This window comes from Tupaia chinensis, unplaced genomic scaffold (genome assembly GCF_000334495.1).
Source record: "Tupaia chinensis unplaced genomic scaffold, TupChi_1.0 Scaffold140086_1, whole genome shotgun sequence".
NCBI lineage: Eukaryota > Metazoa > Chordata > Mammalia > Scandentia > Tupaiidae > Tupaia > Tupaia belangeri.
Window position 1 is genome coordinate 978,429 of NW_006199965.1, and position 11,120 is coordinate 989,548.

Below are 11,120 nucleotides of genomic sequence, written 5' to 3' on the forward strand. Positions count from 1 at the left end.
GCTGGATCCCAAAGGCTGACGGCAGTCTGAATTCAGACCCCAGCAGCTTGAAAAACATTCCAGGCATGTGTGTCCAGAATCCTGATGGGATGAGAAATGGAGGAAGCAGAATTGCGGCATGACCATCCCCTTTTGGAAGATACTTTTCACTTTCTCTTTGGCAAGCTCACATGCTCCTTAGTAGGGGGAAGAAAAAGTATCTGCTCATCTTCTAAGAAATGTTTCCTGAGATCCTATCATGTCCTGGGCTTGATCTCCTCCTGGGAGGTTTGTCACAAGTGGACAGAAGTCCCTGATGTAAGACCCTACCATCTCAGTCCCCAAGTCCTGACTGTCCTCACTGGGTCCCTTCCACTCAGTCACAAAGGGGATCAGAGTGGCCCTCAGAGCAGCCCATTGAGGCCTCTCAGGATCACTCTCAGATGTGGGTTCCTTTGGCCCCATGAAACCCCACACTCAAATAATCCAGAAATGTCTGCCAGGAAACCCTCCGTCAGCTGTCCCTCCCTAACCCGCTCTGCCTTCTTCCTCCATGGAACCCCTTGGATTTTTAGGATGCATTGAATGTCCTTCTCCAACCTCTTCCTGCAGCACCCACACTCTTCTTAGGAGTGGGAACCTCTCTGGGGGATCCATGAGACTCCTGAGGCAGCTGACAGTGTAGCACCTTCACGAAAATCCACATGGGCCTCTTACCGTGTGACTTATGGATTCACCACGCCCGCTGACCTGCCCTCTTGGGTCAGCCCTTGGCCTCCCCACCCCACCACAACTTACATTCAGTCTTTCCGCTTCTTGTGAACATAGATGGCAGTGACACCAACTGCCGGCAGCACCTTGGGGCCTAGGAAGACAACTATGAAGACGGAAGTAGGGGACTCTGGAAATCAAGGAGTAAGAGGAGCCATTAGGAGGTGACCTGGGACTCTGTTCCAAAAGGCCTCTGCATACCCTACCTGAGGCTCCCTGAGCCCATCACTGCTGCAGTTTCCGGCCCTCCCACCTCCCGCCTGTCTCATCCAGGGCATCACTGAGGCCAAGGGCCTGGCAGGGAGGACTGAGCACCCTGTGGGAGGTAGCAGACCTGAGTCATGCCCAAGCTCTTGTGGTCTCTTAGCTCCAACCTGTCTGTAAACGAGGGTTGGGCTGCAGGTGTCTAAAGGCCCCTCATGTGTTGACCTGAGTCACGCCCAAGAGACCACCTGACCACCTCTTGTGGTCTCTTAGCTCCAACCTGTCTGTAAATGAGGGTTGGGCTGCAGGTGTCTAAAGGCCCCTCATGTGTTGACTCCCCAGGAGCTAGGAGTTAGAAAGAGAATCCTGGGCCTCTGACAGGAAACCAACCTGAGCATCTCTGCTGCCTTGAATGGGAAGCCCTGTGTCAGTCACCCACATGGGAACCTTTCTCTGAAGTGGGAGACATCCTGCCATGATCCTGCCCAGTTTGGAGCTGTGGGACTCGATCCCTGAGGCACACAAGGGACCGCAGCATATCCCTGCATCTGGGAAGGACTGTCAGGTTAAACTAGGAACCTAAGCCTCTTAGGAATTTCTTCTCAGTGAGACATTTGGGAGAATGGAAAAAATACCCTCCAATCTCCTCACCCTGGATGAGTCCTTCTCTTTGCAGGCAAGGGCAGGTCAGCATGGAAGAACAGAGCTCTGCCTGACCATCCCTTCCTGTTCCCAGCAGAGAAGCTGGCTCTAGAGCTCCTTCACAGAGAGGAGACATGGCACCATGAGGAGACCCGCTCTCTGGGGGGGCAGCAGAGAGGTCTGGCCTGTGACTGGGCACATCACTCAAACCGTCAGCTCCCATCTGTGCAACTGAGGGCTGGGACAGATGGGAAAGGCCAGAGCTGTGGAGCCAGGGAGGCTGGGGAGCCCGGGTTTCCTGCCATTCCCACCCTTGGCCCTGAGCACCCAGCATGGCCTCTCCAGGCCTCCACCCCTGAGCTGTAGGCGGGGTGACTTCAGGCCATGGAGATGAGTGGCCAGCGCCCTCTGGTTCTTAGTGGCTATTCAAAAAAATTCAAAAAAAGGGGGGGGGCGCTGTAACTTTGTCTCCTCCTGTCAGACAGGAGGAGACAAAGGAGGCCTCTGCCATACTCGCCATGCACAGACAGCTCAGTACCTCATCCAGACTTAGCTTCCACGTCCTCTGGAGCCTCTTTCCTGAACTTCACACAGTAGTATGTGCCGGTGTCTGCAGGGGTGATGTTGTTGATGTGGATGGAAAAATCCATGTTGTTTCTCTTAGTGGTGTCTGCCACGGATGTTACCCGAGGGAAGTGGCCTCCTTGGACACTGTAGATCAATGATGTTGCTGATGTGGATGGAAAAATCCGTGTTGTTTCTCTTAGTGGTGTCTGCCACGGAAGTTACCCGGGGGAAGTGGCCTCCTTGGACACTGTAGATCAACTCCCAGTCTGGCTTTTCTCTTTTGAACCACTGGACAGGACCCTAGGGGGTTAGGGAGGGTAGGGTGCAGTGCAGAGGGGCCGACTCTCCAGCTGCGACTACACTGAGCGTCAGGCTGAGTCACCTGCAGCTCTTTGCCTGCCACTCCTGGAGGGAACATGAAGCAGTTATTGGTCATCCTCACAGATCCTGAGTGGTTTTGTGTTTATCAACGACTTTCAATGACCAAGCACAGGACCACAGCAAGCCTGGAGCTCAGATATCACATGTGTTACCTCATTTAACCCTTGTGAGCCTGCAGCGTAAGATGGATGGCATTAGGAGACTGATACACAGTAGAGTGTGTGTTGAGTGCTTGATTCGATTAGGAGACTGATACACAGTGAGGGGAAATGACACAGTAGAGTGTGTGTTGAGTGCTTGATTCCTCGCTGGCTGTCATGCTTCATCAAACATTTGTGTGTGTGCACCGTCTAGCTACACTGGGTGTGGCACTTTCGGGACCATTGCTTTCAATGGGACCTTGTAACTCTGTTTGACCCCTGAGTCGAGAGCAGAGCGATGGATATGGACATGGGACACGCCCTGAACTGCAGGAGCCTCCACACACCAACGTGCCTCTCCCAGAGATCTCCAAAGCTCACGAGGAGGTCTGTTCATTGGACCGAATTCTTGAGGGACAATGAAATACAGAACCCCCAACACTTGATGTACTTGTAGCTTTAATAAGAAACAAAACAGTGTGTTGAGCCTCTGGGGTCTTTTTCCCTGCAGAATAATCATGTTACATTAGTTCTCAAAATTGCTTGACAATTGACCATCAACAAAGTGTCTGAAAATAAGAAAAACATTTTATATTATGGAAGTAAGAAATCCAAAGTTGGTGTTACTGGAGGACAATCAAGGTAAAAACAAAACAAAAGAAATCGAAGACACAGAGCTAGAGAATAAAGTGATGACTCCTGGGGGTGGAGTGAAGGGAAGAAATAGAAAGATGTAGGTCACAGTTCCAAGTGGCAGGTACGAGGATGCACACGTAAGAACTAGGTCTAATGAGCAACGTGAGAACTAGAGTCATGCATGTTCTGTTGTGTTTGGCATTTTTGCTAACAGAGTGCATATTAGATACACTCACACACACACACAAGCACAGACACACACACACACACATGCTCACACATACAAGGGGCAACCATGGGAAATTATGGATATGTTAATTTACCTGACTAGAAAGCATTTCAGTCTATAGATGTATCAAAGCATCATGTTGAACACCTTGAAAAAATATCATTTTAAAGTGTCCTACAGCTTAAATGTATGCAATCCACAAGCAGAGGTACGTGTCTTCTAAAGGCTGTGATATTTGGCTTTCCAAATTCTAGAGGCTGTCTGTGATTCCCATTCTCTCATTTCTACAACCTCTTGCTTCATTGTCACACGTTCTCCTCCAACTCTGAATCTCCTGCCTGTTTCTCATATGGACCTCCAGGGACATGTTGGGCCCACAGCCATAGTAGACCAAGACCTTAGAGCAACCCTCTTCAGCAGGCTCACAGAGGAAAAAAAAAAAGTGCACAAAGAATTACAGCAAATAAGAGAACGATGCTTTGACAAGATGAGGACATCAACAAAGGGAGAAATTATAAAAAGAAGTGAAATGGACACTTAGGAACACAAAAGTACCTAATATACTAAACAGATGCCAGATGTACCAAATGTGATTACTTGCCTCTTTAATAATAAAATACAGGAAAGCAAAATAAAGCAAAATTGAGCTAATTATGTATACAAACATAGAATGTTATAATATAAAGTAGTGATAAATAAAGAACTTGTGTATATGTATGTATAATAAATAACCACATTAAAAGTATTGTAGCACGATCCAACTGGAAACCTAAAATTTATGTAGGAAATTTACACAGTCAACATTTTTACAACGAAAAAGATGAAAAGCTTTTTGTGATTGGTTTTTGTGCCTCAACACCATAACTTTAGCATTTACAAATTCACACCAACTGACACAATTTCAAGAACCTCTTCAATATCGGGAATCAAAATAGAGATAAGCCTGAGCATCTTACTAAATAGAAGCACTGCTCCCCTGTAATTTTGAGAAGGTAATAATACAAAATAGAGGAAAAAATAGGTTTGCCTCACATTAACTGTAGCCTTGTCCAAATTTCCCACTGTGATAGTACCATGGCACTAAAATGTTTGCTCACACATACAAGGGGCAACCATGGGAAATTATGGATATGTTAATTTACCTGACTAGAAAGCATTTCAGTCTATAGATGTATCAAAGCATCATGTTGAACACCTTGAAAAAATATCATTTTAAAGTGTCCTACAGCTTAAATGTATGCAATCCACAAGCAGAGGTACGTGTCTTCTAAAGGCTGTGATATTTGGCTTTCCAAATTCTAGAGGCTGTCTGTGATTCCCATTCTCTCATTTCTACAACCTCTTGCTTCATTGTCACACGTTCTCCTCCAACTCTGAATCTCCTGCCTGTTTCTCATATGGACCTCCAGGGACATGTTGGGCCCACAGCCATAGTAGACCAAGACCTTAGAGCAACCCTCTTCAGCAGGCTCACAGAGGAAAAAAAAAAAGTGCACAAAGAATTACAGCAAATAAGAGAACGATGCTTTGACAAGATGAGGACATCAACAAAGGGAGAAATTATAAAAAGAAGTGAAATGGACACTTAGGAACACAAAAGTACCTAATATACTAAACAGATGCCAGATGTACCAAATGTGATTACTTGCCTCTTTAATAATAAAATACAGGAAAGCAAAATAAAGCAAAATTGAGCTAATTATGTATACAAACATAGAATGTTATAATATAAAGTAGTGATAAATAAAGAACTTGTGTATATGTATGTATAATAAATAACCACATTAAAAGTATTGTAGCACGATCCAACTGGAAACCTAAAATTTATGTAGGAAATTTACACAGTCAACATTTTTACAACGAAAAAGATGAAAAGGTTTTTGTGATTGGTTTTTGTGCCTCAACACCATAACTTTAGCATTTACAAATTCACACCAACTGACACAATTTCAAGAACCTCTTCAATATCGGGAATCAAAATAGAGATAAGCCTGAGCATCTTACTAAATAGAAGCACTGCTCCCCTGTAATTTTGAGAAGGTAATAATACAAAATAGAGGAAAAAATAGGTTTGCCTCACATTAACTGTAGCCTTGTCCAAATTTCCCACTGTGATAGTACCATGGCACTAAAATGTTCCAGACTGGGCATAGATACTGAAATGTAACAAATACTAAACGATAGTAATAGTAAAGTAAGTTTTTGACCTACTTATCTTGTCTTGATAAAGAAAGCCCATGAATCCCAAGTTAAGATAGTTAAATAATCCAATGTAAGTTACAACAGAGCCTTGTAAAATTAAAATACATTATGTTCAATGTAAAAAATAAAGAGGTGATTGGGGCCAGCAGGTGGCACAGTGGTTAAGGTGCTGGACTCCCACATGGCCGACCATGGTTTGAGTCCTGGACCTGGCGGCTTGCTTTCTTACTTTCCCTCTCTCTCTTTCTCTCTGGTCAAATTAAAAGAAAAATAATAGTAATAACAATAAATAAAATAAAATAAATAATTCTTTAAAAAAAAGAGGTGATTATCTCACCATTTCCTATTTAGTGAAATACAGGGTGAAAGTACAGGGCCCCTGTCTTTCCATTTATGTAGCTATAGAAGAATACAGAGAAGTTGATCTATAACCCTTAAAGTGTGTTTGGCTCATAGTTATGGAGTCTGGGAACTCCAAGTTGTGGGGCCAACATTTGGGGGGCCTAGAGCTGCCTCATCCCATAGCAGAAGGTGGAAGGGGATGTGAACACACAACATCAAGAGAGGAAAACCGGCCACACTCATCCTGTTGAATTGCCTGCGCAATGCCTCCCTAGGACACTGAAATCTATTTCAGAAGAATCATTTCTATGGAAATAGCCAGAAACTGAGTTACCCAAGAAGACGACTTGATGAAAAAAATAAAAGTAATTTGCATATAGGCAGAAAGCAGAAGAACTCAGGAAAGAAAACCACAAACTCTCTTAACCAAACCTGAACCCCCCCACCCCCAAACACACCTATTGGCAGAATCTGCACATGCCTCATGGGCTAGAACCAGGACTGCAGACATTTGAGAAGAGGATTGGTTAAACCTGGGCACTCTGGAGTTGCAACGCCTGAGTTCTCACCACAGCTCAAACTGTTACTATTGAGAGACGTTGGGTCTCCTGTGCTTTCTCTTTCCTCTCTGAAAGGTGGAGATGACTTGAGTCATTGGATATTATGAACACTTGGGATAAGAGCTCTGAAGCATTTCCAGCAGGTGTGTCGTTTAGCGAGTGTTCAATCAATTATAAAGCCATTGCTCAGTAGGTTTCCCAAATCACGGAGCCTTCAACAGACATTAAGAGACAAGGATATGGGTATGGATGGGGATATGAATAGATATGAATAAGGATGTAGAGATGGATATAATTAGAGATAGGTAATGTAGGCAGAAGTCTCTATATCTTCTATCTCTGTCTTTCCTCCTCATCCTCGTTCTATATGGATGAGGGAATTCCAAGACTGCAGTACACAGGAGATCTGCTCGGAGAGAAAATTCATTCTAGCAAGGGAAGGTGTGCTTACGTGAAGAGCTTGGAGCAGGGTGAGGGGTAAGGTTAGAGCAGTAGAAAAGGAGGGAAGCTGGCTTGGAGAAAGGGAAAACTAAGCTTATACAAGGATATATATAAAAAATAAATGAAGAAAACCTTTTATAACCCCATACACTGTATTCATGCTGGGAAAAAAACAAGGTGTACACTGTAAAGACATACAGAGATTAAACGTAAACTTAAGAAATACCGTGTGTGTGTGTGTGTGTGTGTGTGTGTGTGTGTGTACGCTTATGCAAGTACCCACACAGGTATACACACACCTATATGTATTTCGTTACAAATACATAAAATAGCGTGTTCTATTATGTCAGTATGAGAATGTTTTGAGGAGTAAATGCAATTATAATACACATTAAAAGCTCAGAAACAAATGTGACCGTGTGTAGGAAAGGCATTTGACAGAAATCAGGACCAACTTGTAAGCACACACATCAGAATTTGAGTTCTGGTTATTTCTGAGTGTTGGAATGGGGATAATTGCTCTTTTGTTTGTTACTCTGCGTTTTCTAATTTTCCTGAAATTAGCCTCCACTGAGAGTTCAGTAGCAAAGCACAGTTAAAAGAATAAAGTCTAAAAAAAAAAAAAAGGACTAAAACCTGGAGCTGGTCAGAATGGATTGGATCCCATCTGTCCCACTGACTGAGATGGGGGCACTAGGTAAGTTCCTCTCTTTGCCTCAGTAGCCCCATGTTCCACTGAGAAATAATAGCAGTGGCAGTCTTGGTGGGACATGGTGAACATTAGATGAACAAATTAAACAGTGTGCTAAGAAGAGTCCCTGCCTCAGTGACTGCTCCTGGTGTCATTTGGGTGCAGTGTGTGTGAAGCATGAATAATTTACCAAGGGTGACCGCTGCCTACTAGGACCTGTGACGTGGGACACAGCAGGACCAAATGGAGAGCTGGAGGGGGCGGGGGTGGCTGCTGTGCCCAGGGCTGAGACAGTGGGGCTGGCTCCATGGCTGGAGAAGGAGGTGAGGACAGGCAGCCTTTGTAGGAGCTGTGAGCATAGCCTCTCCCAAGCTGTACTAGGGAAGGCCCTCCAATCCTGCCTGACCTGGGTAGGAGGATAAGTAGAATCTCTGCACAAAGACGAGCAGACCAGGGAGGTTACCGGAACCTGTTAAGGGCTGAGCCGTGTCCCCACAACATACACTTGTCAAAACCTTACCCCAGTGACTGTCTTTGGAGATACAGTTTTTTAAGAGGTAGCTATGGCTAAATGATGTCAGCAGGGTGGACCTTAATCCAGTGAGCCCAAAGCCCTCATAAAAAGAAGAGATTTAAAACACAGACATAGGCAGAAAAAAAGATCATGTGAAGAGACAGGGAGAAGGCGACCATCTACACACCAAGGTCAGAGGCCACAGAACGAACAACCCTGCCCTCCAGCTTGACCTTGGATTTCGGGCCTCCAGAACTGATAAAGAAAATGCCTGTTGTTTCAGCCACCTGGTCTGTGCTGCTGTGTTGTGGCAGCCCAGGCCACCCAGTGCAGGAACCACCAGCAGAAGGTGTGGAACTTCTCTAAGCAGAAGAGGCCACAGAGGAACAGGTGGGAAGACATCACAGAGCAGGGAGGGTTGTGGGGACAGAGGGCAGAGTGAGGAGCCAGAGGTAGGATAGATGGCGGCTGATAGGCCCTAGGAAGCACTGACCCAGCCCAACTCAAGTGGGCACCATTTCAGACTCTACAACCTTAGGGTAGTGACCAGTGAGCCCTGGGTTTGGAGACAGAACCTGGTCAGGGTGTCTCTGAGCTCACTCTGCACCACTGGGCAGGTCACCTTGCCTTTGCAGCCTCAGACTTGTTAGGATTTAAACAACAATTTCTCTGAAAAAGTGCTTCATCTACAGGAATATTACCAAGATGTAAGTAATTGTTGTTTTTGTAAGCATCATTTAATTTCTCTTGTACCTGCTCCAGGTGAGGGATCCGCAGAGATGACACTTGGGTCCCTGATTTTATGCCTTCAGGTAATGGCCAGTCCTTGTCAACACTTGTATTTATCTGAAGCTCCTGACTGTCTAGGGCCAGGGTGGCTCCTGGGACACAGAGAGGGGACTCTACCCCCAGGCGACACTCACCTGTGAATCTCAGCAGTAGCATCAGCAACAGGAAAGAAGGAGCAGGGTGGGGCCGAGAGGCAGGGACGGGCATCCTGAAGACCTAAGGAGCCTGTCTGATCCAGGAGTCTGTGCTGGGAGAGCCCACACTGTACTCTGCGGAGAGAAGGAAAGCTCTGCATCACGTGATACAAGAGGAAGGGACTGTGATGGTGTGGGACAGTAAGTTGTTTCTAGATTTTAAAATAGAAACCGGGCAGAGCAGGCAGTATTGATTCCAGAGGAAGAGGAAACTCAAATATTGCTGAAGTGAACTCCCACTTCTTAGAGCCAGTTGCTCATGGCTGGCTTTCTCCCAGCCCCTTGGACCTCTTGGGACCCCACTCATGTGGGATCCTGGACCTGCTCTGCCACACCGAAATGAGTCATTTTCCCAGGGTTCTCTGCATCCCACTTTTTGTTCATCTATGGAGGTGGCAGCCATCCCCCATAAGGACTTGGTTGTGTCATGGTGTAAACGTGGCAGTATCAGCTGCAGTGGATACAACTAGGAGTCAGGTATAGCTGCCTGAGGTGCGTGCCTTTCTACACACCCCTATGTGTGAGTGACTGGAGCTGGGTAGGGCAGAGTGTAGGGTGAGGAAGATACAACCTTCCAGTAAATATCTGGACCACACTGAGATGTGAACCCGGCACCCCTCTTTCCGAAAATTCTCCATCACCATTCCCCTGCCTGGCTCAAGTAAGTGCCTTTGGGGTTTCTTTTTCTCCTTATCAAATCCACACCCTTAGATCCCTGTCAGTAAGAGAATCAGAAAGACATGTTCTACTCTGCCACCTGCCATATCCAACTGTGTGACTTTCAATATGGCACTTGACTTCTCTGAGCCTCAGTTCAATCACACGTAAAGGGAAGTTAGAGCATGCACCCTGTGGAGATGTAGTTGGAACACAACACACTGTATGGAAAATTCTTTACTTACATTTAACATAGCCAATAAATTGTGGTTATACTAAATTTTGTGTGTACAGGAAGCAGTCGGTCTTGTATCCTATAAGGAGTTTGTCTTAGAAATAGTCCTGGTCAGGAGAAATGTTCTCTCCCCATCATGGATTTGACTAGAAAATTAGGGCACATGCTAGGCTTCAGGTCCCTTCTCTTTCATTAGTATTTGTCAAATGAAATTGTGACAGGTACCATCTTGCAATCTTTCAATAGGGCAGATGTGCACATGGTGAAATCTTCCTGATCTGTTGCAAAACTCATAGAAAGGAAAAAGAAAAATGATTAAAGTGTATTATAAATATCTAATTACATTTCAAGAGAAGACAGGAATCTGTGTATGATATGAAGGAGTAGTTTCATCTATCAGGTTTTGAACATGCACAATGCTCCAGACACTGTTTCTAGCACTGTATGAAAAGCTAAGTCAGTAAATCTCCAATCTGGGTCCAGCTTGTGGCCTGGTGATTGAGACAGCTAGACCCCCACATGTCTGACCGTGCAGATCAAGTTTCAGACCCGGCGACTTGAGAAACATCCTGGGTATGTGTGCATGAATGCCCCAAACCCTGGAAGGAGTGAGAAATGGAGGGGAGGGTTTTCAGTGTGACCATGTCCCAGGGATGGTGCTTTTAGCATTCGCTTTCTCTCTCTGCCTTTCTTTCTTTCACTCTCTGTGCGAGCACATGTACCTTCTGGCATGTTAAAGAAGAATGTCCACACTAATCCCACAAAGTAATCTCTATTGTGAACCTCATCTTATAGGTGGGAAAACTGGGGACTCCAGGAGAGTAATGAATTAGCTGAGGTCACCAGGTTTTCAGGATGGAAACATAGACTGCCACACTCCAGAGTCTTTACTTTAAACTCCCCCTTTCACAGGAATGGAGAAGCATCTTCAAGAGAAAGCAGAAGA

At 45.4% G+C, this 11,120-nt stretch overlaps 1 pseudogene; it reads right to left on the reverse strand.

The window, feature by feature from the left end:
* Positions 1-322: 322 nt before the first annotated feature.
* LOC114004462 (signal-regulatory protein beta-1-like) lies at positions 323-10,713 on the reverse strand (annotated as a pseudogene).
* Between the last annotated feature and the right edge of the window lie 407 nt (positions 10,714-11,120).